This window comes from Ursus americanus, chromosome 4, assembly GCF_024610735.1.
Source record: "Ursus americanus isolate L20-20 chromosome 4, mUrsAme1.1.p, whole genome shotgun sequence".
In the NCBI taxonomy this organism is placed as follows: domain Eukaryota; kingdom Metazoa; phylum Chordata; class Mammalia; order Carnivora; family Ursidae; genus Ursus; species Ursus americanus.
The window spans coordinates 19282373-19291436 of record NC_142130.1 but is presented as its reverse complement, the minus strand read 5'-3'; the positions used below and the strand labels follow the sequence as shown (position 1 = coordinate 19291436).

General features: G+C 47.0%; 1 pseudogene; it reads left to right on the top strand.

Annotated features, from left to right (window-relative positions):
* Positions 1 to 1162: 1162 nt before the first annotated feature.
* Positions 1163 to 2361, top strand: LOC123778974 (glyceraldehyde-3-phosphate dehydrogenase-like; annotated as a pseudogene).
* The last annotated feature ends 6703 nt before the right edge of the window (positions 2362 to 9064 follow it).

Here is a 9064-nt window from a genome sequence, read left to right as displayed (position 1 = left end):
CTCTCCAGATACACGTTGTCTTCAGAATATGAAAATGTATCATTAGGAAGATAGAAAAGCAATTGTAAAAGTCCTGAAAACAATAGAACTCAGTTAAGCCTTTGATTTCTAACTCAGGCTTAGCAGGAAAGGCTATCAAACAGGTATGCGGGCACACCACTCGTGTCTTCGCGTGACTCACGAAGACTCTGGAAAGCAAACAGACCACAAAACTATAACCAAGTGTTTACCAAAATTAACCAAAACTTAGATGTCCCCCAATTTGTCTGTGTCAGATCTGTTTCAACCCCTTCCAGAATATGGTGACCAAAAACATATGACCTATTTCAAGATTCAGGCCAAAAAAGTCCTGTTTCAGTTCTTAAAAGAAATCCCAGGAGATTTCAGCCCTATTCCACCCTTCCACACACCTTGCACTTACCCACCATTAGGAAAATATTTGCCACACTGCAGTTGGGTTTCTGGATGTCTGCCTTCCCCAGACACTGAACATAAGGACATGTCTCCTTTGTGTATCTCTCCCCAGTGCCTCCTGTACGACAGTCACCACACCTACTATATGTTCAACCCCTGTGATCCAAGGCAGCCTGACACCAAAGTGTGTCATAGTCTTGCAATTACACCCACTGCATTCCAAAGAACTGAAGAAAAAAATACCTGGAATACATGGGTGAATGAGCATTCACATCCCATGCCATTCTCTCCACCCCAATCACCCTTTCCTTTCATGTTTGACACTTCTCGGGTCTCCTCTGGAAGGCATTTCCTTATTATTTCACTCACTTCTGACCATGTCTCGCCACAGTGCCTCTCTTAGCAATTAGTACTCAATGCATATTAGAGGAATTGTCACCTCTTTCACTCTGCAGCAGCATGCTGCCCTGAGGACGCTCTCTCTGGTTTCTGCTCTTTGGCTTTCCTTCTAATTCATCTACTCAGAAAGCTCCCCACTTCCTAAGCCTCCCTCTTCCCGCCCTCCTTTCCCACAGAAGAAGCATCTCAGAGGTGGATGGAGCAGGGCCCGGGTCAGAGATTCTCAGCCAACTATTCATCACAATCCTCTACAGAGGCTGGAAAATAACAGATGGGGGCTCTCTGCTCCCCGCCGTTCGACAGACAGCAGCGTCTTCTTGTGCAGTGCCAGCTGCATCCCCAAGACATGATGGTGAAGGTCAGAGTAAATGGATTTGGCCATATTAGGCACTTGGTCGCCAGGGCTGCTTTTAACTCTGGCAAAGTGGATGTTTTCAGCACCAATGACCCCTTCTCATTGACCTCAAATACATGGTCTACATGTTCCAGTATGATTCCACCCATGACAAAGTCAATGGCACAGTCAAGGCTGAGAACAGGAAACCTGTCATCAAGAGAAAACCCATCTCTAGGGCGCCTGGATGGCTCAGTCGGTTAAGTGTCTGCCTTCAGCTGAGGTCATGATCCCAGGGTCCAGGGATCAAGCCCTGCATCGGGCTCCCTGCTCAGTGGGGAACCTGCTTCTCCTTCTCCCTCTCTGTGCTCGCTTTCTCTCTCTCTCAAATAAATAAATAAAATCGTTTTTAAAAAGAAAAAAAGAAAGAAAGCCCATCTCCATCTTCCAAGAGAAAGTTCCCGCCAACCTCATGGGGTGATACTAGTGCTGAGTACCTTGTGGAGCCCACTGGGGTCTTCACCACCATGGAGAAGGCTGGGCTCATTTGAAGGGTAGAGCTAAGAGGATCATCATCTCGCCCATCCTGCTGATGCCTCCATATTTGTGATGGGTATGAACTATGAGAAATATGACAACTCTCTCGAGATTCTCAGCAATGTCCTCCTATACCACCAAATGCTTGGCCCCTCTGGCAGGGGTCATCCCTGACAGTTTTGGCCCAGTGGAGGGACTCATGACCACAGTCCATGCCATCACTGCCACCCTGAAGACTGTCGATGACCCCTCTGGGAAGCTGTTGTGTGGTGGCCGAGGGACTACCCAGAACATCATCCCTGCTTCCACTGGTGCTGCCAAGGCTGTAGGCAAGGTCATCCTTGTACTGAATGAGAAGCTCACTGGCATGGCCTTCCATGTCTCCACCCCCAACATGTCAGTCTTGGATCTGACCTGCCACCTGGAGAAAGCTGCCAAATACGATGACATCAAGAAGGGAAACAGGCATCGGAGTGTCCCTTGGACATCCTGGGCAATGCTGAGGACCAGCTTGTCTCCTATGACTTCAACGGTGACACCCATTCTTCCACCTTCGATGCTGGGGTTGCATGGCCTTCAACGACCACTTTGTCAAGCTCATTTCCTAGCACAACAATGAATTTGGCTACAGTAACTGGGTGGTAGATTTTGTGGTCTACATGACCTCCAAAGAGTAAGAGCCCCCTGGACCACCAGCCCCAACAAGAGCAAGAGGAAGAGAGGGGCCTTCAGCTGCTAGGGAGTCCTTGCCCCAACTCCTCCCCCAACACACTGAGAATCTCCCTACCTCAACAGTTTCCATTCCAGACCCCCTGAAGAAGGGAGGGGCTTGGGGAGACCTGCCTTGTCATGTATCATCAATAAAGGACACCGTACCCAGCCAAAAAAAAAAAAAAAAAGGAAAAATAACAGATGGATATATGTGATCATTGCTTTCTGGAAGAAAACAGATCACAGGTCACTGTTGGAAGTGTTTGTCTTTGGAAGGAAAGACTGAGGGCTAGGTGGAAGGGATACAGACTTGCTTTTCTGTAGTGTGAATTTTTACTTTGGGCATGCACGTCATTTAATTTTCTTAAAACACAGAAAAAACAGACGCTCAAGGTCTGCTCCCAGATATGATTATTTAGAATATCTGGGAAGGGGCCTCAGCAGTTATATTTTATTTAAAGCTTTGAGTGATTTTGACACAAAGGCAGACTTGGGGCTCACGGGGAAGAAAAAGGATATATTCACATTGTGTAGGTGTGAATGCACATGTGATTGTGTGTGGGAGGGCTGGGGTTTGGAACAGGATTCCACAATTAAAAAAAAAAAATTCCCCTCTCCAATACTCCTTGCATAGGAGTTCCCTCAGCCTTCTCCCCAGAAGCCAGATCAGACAGTGGGCTCAGTCTCCGCCGCCTAAAGCAAGGCCAGAATGAAGCTTGTTCCCCATGGGAAGGTGAGTAGTGAAGGGTGACAATTGCAGACTCCAGTCCTGGCCCTAACTGTGCTTCCAGACACTTCCCTCCACCTTCGTGTCCTCAGTTAGGGTTGTGTGAAGATGACATGTGGTGCTATGTTCAGAGCGCTTAGAGCCAGGCCCCGTACAGAAAAGCACAGTGTAATCCTTGACTATCAACACAGGGAAAGCAAGGGAGCCCCTGCTTATCATGAAAGCTGAAGCAGGTCATAACCTTCCTCCTCTGTGCCCCTGCAGAGCCATACTGCTGTCCCTGTGCAATCACACCATGATGCCATTAGCTGTGTGCATGCCTGTTTGCATTTCTGGGGTGTCAGCACCCTATGAGAGACACAGCTTCCCATGCGATTTGTGTCATGCCTTGCACAAGAGCAGGGGCCTTTGAGAAACTGTAAAGCGTGCCAAGAAAGGAGCCACTTAGTTACATCTCTTTCTTCCAGAAAGCCATCCTTGACCTAGCCACATTTAACAATCTTCTCCTCTTCCTCTGTAGACTCACCTCCTGGTAGCTTGTCACAGTCCATCAGCTGAGGCTGAAATTCCATCTCCTGGGCGATGAGCCTCTCCTTCTCCTGGGTTACACACGTCCAGATTTCAGGGCATTTCTTGGCACACAGCGGGAGTGCGGTAGATGTCCGTTGAGTCAGATGGCTGCTCTCCTCGGGTTCCGGCAGACATTCTCTGCGACCCTACAGAAGGCAACCAAGGTGTGAACTGGACGTCGAGTCTCCCTACCAGTGTGGGTGCCGTGCGGTGGAGGTAGAAGTGGGTTTATCTCTAAGAGAAGCATTTCTTTAGTAAGCAGTCTGCAGATACTTGAAAGAGAGGAACATGGTGTGCCCTGGTTCTAAAATCCTAGGTAATTTTCCTGCGTTTGGCAGTACGACCCTTTGTTCTTTATTAAAACTGCATAGGAATAACCTTGCCACGCTATTGCTACTATTAATAATGTGTAGACCTTATCACATTACAAATTGTGTTATGAAAATTGAGTGCCAACACCAGGGAAAACTGATAGGACAGAGCTCTCTCACTCTCTGATAAAGGAGCGGACTTTCTTGGACCTCCTCGGCTCCCTTCTGGGCCCGTGAACGCCCTGCGGCCTCCTCAGCCCCCACCCCCTCCGCCTGCGCGCACCAATCACAGCGATCGGTGAGGCCCTTCTGCCAAGTGCCGCCGGGCCTCCCAAAGAACTGGCGACGAGCTGCGGCTCCGTGGCCAGCAGTGTGCATTCAGAACAACCAGCAGGCCTTTCAAAAAGACAGGGACGCCGTCCAATCCCCACAGTTCTCAGTTTTTATAAGGACATCTTCCCATAGTTTCCACCTCAGGCTTCCAAACCACACAAATAGGGCGTCGTCCTCACTTTCGGGTCTTACCTTCCGCCTGAGTGAACTAGGAACTCTTCTAAACAAAGAACAGGCAGGGGGCAGGGGCAGTGGGGGGCATCTCGCTAGATCCGCCCCACTTTCTCCCGGGGGGCTCCCCAGGAGGATCTGAACTCCCTCTTCCGATGGTGGTACTCTGTGAGCAGGCTCCACGCAGCACTGTGTCGGCGGGCAGGAGAAGCTTTCCACCCACAGTCCGTTAAACCCAGTTTGGGGGTGCGGGGCCGGTCCTCCATTAGGAGCGGGAGCATCCCCGTGCAGCCCCCTGTCGGAGGGCCCTGAGAGGACTACCTCTGCAGGGCTTTCTTTGGCCTACGAAAACCAAATGAGGTCTGAACCCAATGAGGGTCTGGTTTAACTTCCTCAACTCACCCCTTATGCTTCCTGGGAAAGACCTGCGCAGCGACCCAGACTGATTCTCCGGATTTCAAATGCAAATTGCACACACACGCACGCACACACAGGCACACACACGCTGTGAGAGTTTTTATGGGGTAAATGATGGCGTCGTGAACGTCCAAGTTCAGCACCACTTTTTAACTTTCCATCACCAGGCCTTATCTTTCCAGAAAAGAGATGAAAAGGTCTGAGGGAGGGAGATGATCATAGAGATGGGAATGGCTTTTATTAAAAGAGTGTTTCCCAGACCTTAACTAAACCTCATCCACTTTCGTCAGTCAGGGCCGACAGTTGAGAGCAATATTAGAGGAGGTAATTGCATGTATCAGTCAACAGCTTTTGTCCCGCGGCCGCTGAGAATTACAGTAAAACGGGCACAGGAAAACAGCGTACTGGATTAAAGGCAAAAAAGATCTTTCTCCAGTTTCTCTCTACTCACCAGCTGTTATGTTCGGCTGCAGAGACAGAAGCAGCAATAATATCTGGGGGAAATCTAGCCTACCACAGTCTGGGTTTTTTGTTTTTTTTCCCTCCTTCTGTTTTTCCTCCGCCTTAAAAGTGATTAAGCTTCGACTTTAAAGAGAAACTTTTTCCAAAGGTGTCCTATCTCACCATAGCAACTAAGCTATTGACTGTATATGAATTTTTCTCCCATTCAAGTAAATGAACACATATCAACCTGAAGCTTGTACCACTGCTCAGACTGACTGTAAAACAGCCATCTCAGAGCTGTTGATGGCACTGGGTAACACGTCCCCGTAGTAGCTTAAGCAAACAGTTGGCAAAACAGATACATTTTATGTACATTTGATTGTAAATCGCACCAAGTCAAATCACACCATGCTGAAGAGTTAGCAGACGGGTCTAAGTGGGAGCTGGAAGGAGAGAGAGAGGAGAGAGAAATGCCTATCCTTGTGCCCCGAGCACAAATCCGCACAGAAGTGTGATTATCACCAGGTCCCAGGTGCTCTGAATACCACACACCAGCCCCCTTACCCCCATACTAAAGGAACTCCCCTTCTTTCAACCATGTGGAAACAACCAAATCTGTCCAAGAGCTGCCAGAGACTTTGGACACAAAAGAGGAACATTGTTCGGGTCAAGCCAAGGGTACGCAAGAGGGAGAACCAGCTGAGCTGGGAAGGACAGAGACCAACTTCAGCAGGATAGCAGGGACCAGAGAATCATGGCCCCGGGTCATTTCTCAGTGCCTCGGTGAAACCAGGCACAAAACTGAGCTCGGCCAGGTCCACCGTGACTCTGACAGAGGCCAGTCGGGACATGGATGCAGTGGACCACAATAAAGCTGTCGTTATTAATGAATTTGATTGTTAAATACTTGAAATCCTATAGCCAAGATCAACTTTATGACGCAAGAGTTAACAGGTTTTGTTTTGTTTTGTTTTTTATAGATCAAAAGCTGAGGTTTAGAGAGGCAAGGCAACTTACCAAGACCTAGCCAAAAGTAATACAGGCAGGATTCAAACTCAGCTCTATCTTTCCTAAAGCCTCGCTCATGCCACTCCAACTTTGCCCGAGGGCGGCTGCGTGTCCAGCAGTACTTGAGTATGGACACCAGCGATGTAGGCAGCTAGAGGATAAACCTGGGGCAGGTCCCATCTTCCTGGGACATCAAACTTATTCAAATATCGGTGAGTATCAAATGGAACAGGAGGAGTAGGGTGGTGTGGGATTAAGTAATTGCATTAATCAATATTTTATAACACACTTTTTCGCATTAAATTCAATGGCTGTATTAGAGAGCAGGATGCAGTATTCCTATTTTTAAAAAAGATTTAATAGGTAATGAATTAATATGATTCAATTTCAAATGCTATAAATAGTACAAAGTGGAAAGTTTCTCTCTCGCTTCTCCCCAAGCCCCAATTCCCAATTCCCTTCTCAATAGGCAAATTGTTACCTATTTTACGCATATGCATATATACATATGATAGGGGAAGTACATAGTCTTTTCTTTCTTCTTTAAGAGAACAGTAGCCCACTAGACATGCTTTTCTGCACATTGCTCTTTTTCATGAAACAAGAAATCTTGAAGTTCATACCTGTAAACAAAGTACTCCCTCATTCTTGTTGACAGCTATTAGTACTTCATTAAATTGGTGCATCATTATTTATTTAACCAACCAGTCCTATTAGTGGACTCTCAGAATGTCCTGAAAACTTTGCTACTACATACAATGCCTCAATTAATAATCTTTCACATGGATCACTTCGCACATTTGAGAATATGTATCTGGGATGCATTGCCACAAGTAAGACTGCTAGGTCAAAGGCATTTGCGTTTACATTTTGACAGATATTAACAAATTTCTTTCTGTGGAAATTGTACCAATTGGCAGAGAGCCATTTCTTAGTATTATCAAACTCTTTTACGTTTGCCAATCTGACAGGTGAAAAATGAAATTTCACTGTCATTGTAATTTGCATTTTTCTTCTTCTAGGTGGGGCTGAGTAGCTTTTCAGGTCCCTAAGAGCCATTTCTCTTTTATTTCCTGCAAACCATCCATATCCTTTCCCACTTTTTATGGGGTTTCGGGCTTTTTAATTGGCTTGCAGAGTTCTTTAGAAGGTACAGAAGCTAGCCTTTGTCTGAGACTTGAGTTGTACAGTTTCTCTGGGCCCACCAGTCCACTTCCTCTTTTCAGTTTCCACTGAGAAACCCAGCCCCACCATGGCAGCAAGGCGCCAGCAGCCTGACTGGCCCCATGTGGACCCGTGTTGACCATTCTGCATCTGGACTCTCTGCCTGGCCAAGCTTCCTTCCACATCCTGGGTTCTTTCCCCAGGGCCTGCTCTTGTCCAACGGACATCCAAGTCACCCTGGTCTAGCTGTTCCATCTCCAGGCTCCCCTGAAGAGGCGAGGAAGTAAGAGAGAGGCGAGAACTGGTGCATATTCTCAACAGCAAATCTCCACCCCGTATTTATACACACCCCTGTTTCTCCTCCACCAAGCATTCTCAATATCACATAGAGCAGCTCAATGATAACAATCACTATCATGTATTGAGCATCTACTGTGCACCAAGCACCGATCAAAGCACTTTACATATAATAACTCATTTCATCTTCAGCATGTCTCAGGAATATATTGTTATCATCAACCCATTCTACAGATGACGACACAAGTGACGGAAGTGTCCAATAACTTGCCAAGGGTCCTAATGCCAATCTGAAGCCAGGACTGACTGAAAGTCAGACACTTTGGACTCTATATCCAGCCAGCCCAACCGAGCAGAGGTACTCTGGCCGCCACTCAGGTTACATACGTCACGTGCATGTACACACACCTACCCGCACTCCAATGCAGGGAAATTTCACTAATGTTTTATGAGAGTAAGGAATACTTTATCCCAGTACCAACATGATACGAGGTCTTGTGGGGTTTATATAAGCCATGATATTGCAAGTTAAAGATGTTTGAGACCTTAGCTTGCCTAGTTTTAACTGAAAGCCAAGTAAGTTGTACATAAGTCTGAGGAACTATTCATCAAATCTTTCAAAGAATCAATATCTAGGAAAACATGGCTTAAAAATCGTGATGGGGGCTGATCCCATGGGCCTACTTGGAAGTGATGCTCTGTTACTGAAACTTATATAACTGTCATATCCAAGGCAGAAATGCATCCCAACCCTCAGCACACGCATGGGACAAATCTCACTAAGTGACTTAGGGACACCTATTTGTGCCTTATATCTCCAAGGCCCAGGTCTATAAGAACAAACCCACATCTCAAAGCCAAGTGTGCTGGGATGGACAGGATGGCCCCCAGAGTGAATCATTCAGCTATGTTTCTGCCATGCCAGATGAGGCCGGCTCACATCTACCCTCCGCCCCTTCTCATTCCCTAGATGACCACAAGGGAAAAGAAAATCAGTCCGTGTCTTCATCCTTATTGTATCAATGCAGCCCAAAAAGATGGTTTCTACACCGTGCCATCTACCTTGGACAGGTGTGGCTGAAGGAGTTTTAAAGCCAGTCAACCCCCTGACCAAGTGATTCTATGCAGGAACTGGTAAAATACGACTCTCTTGCACCCATTCTGTAAGAGATTCCAGCCAGTGCATGTTTTTAACTATACAGTCAGATTTGTAGTACTCGGGGTCTA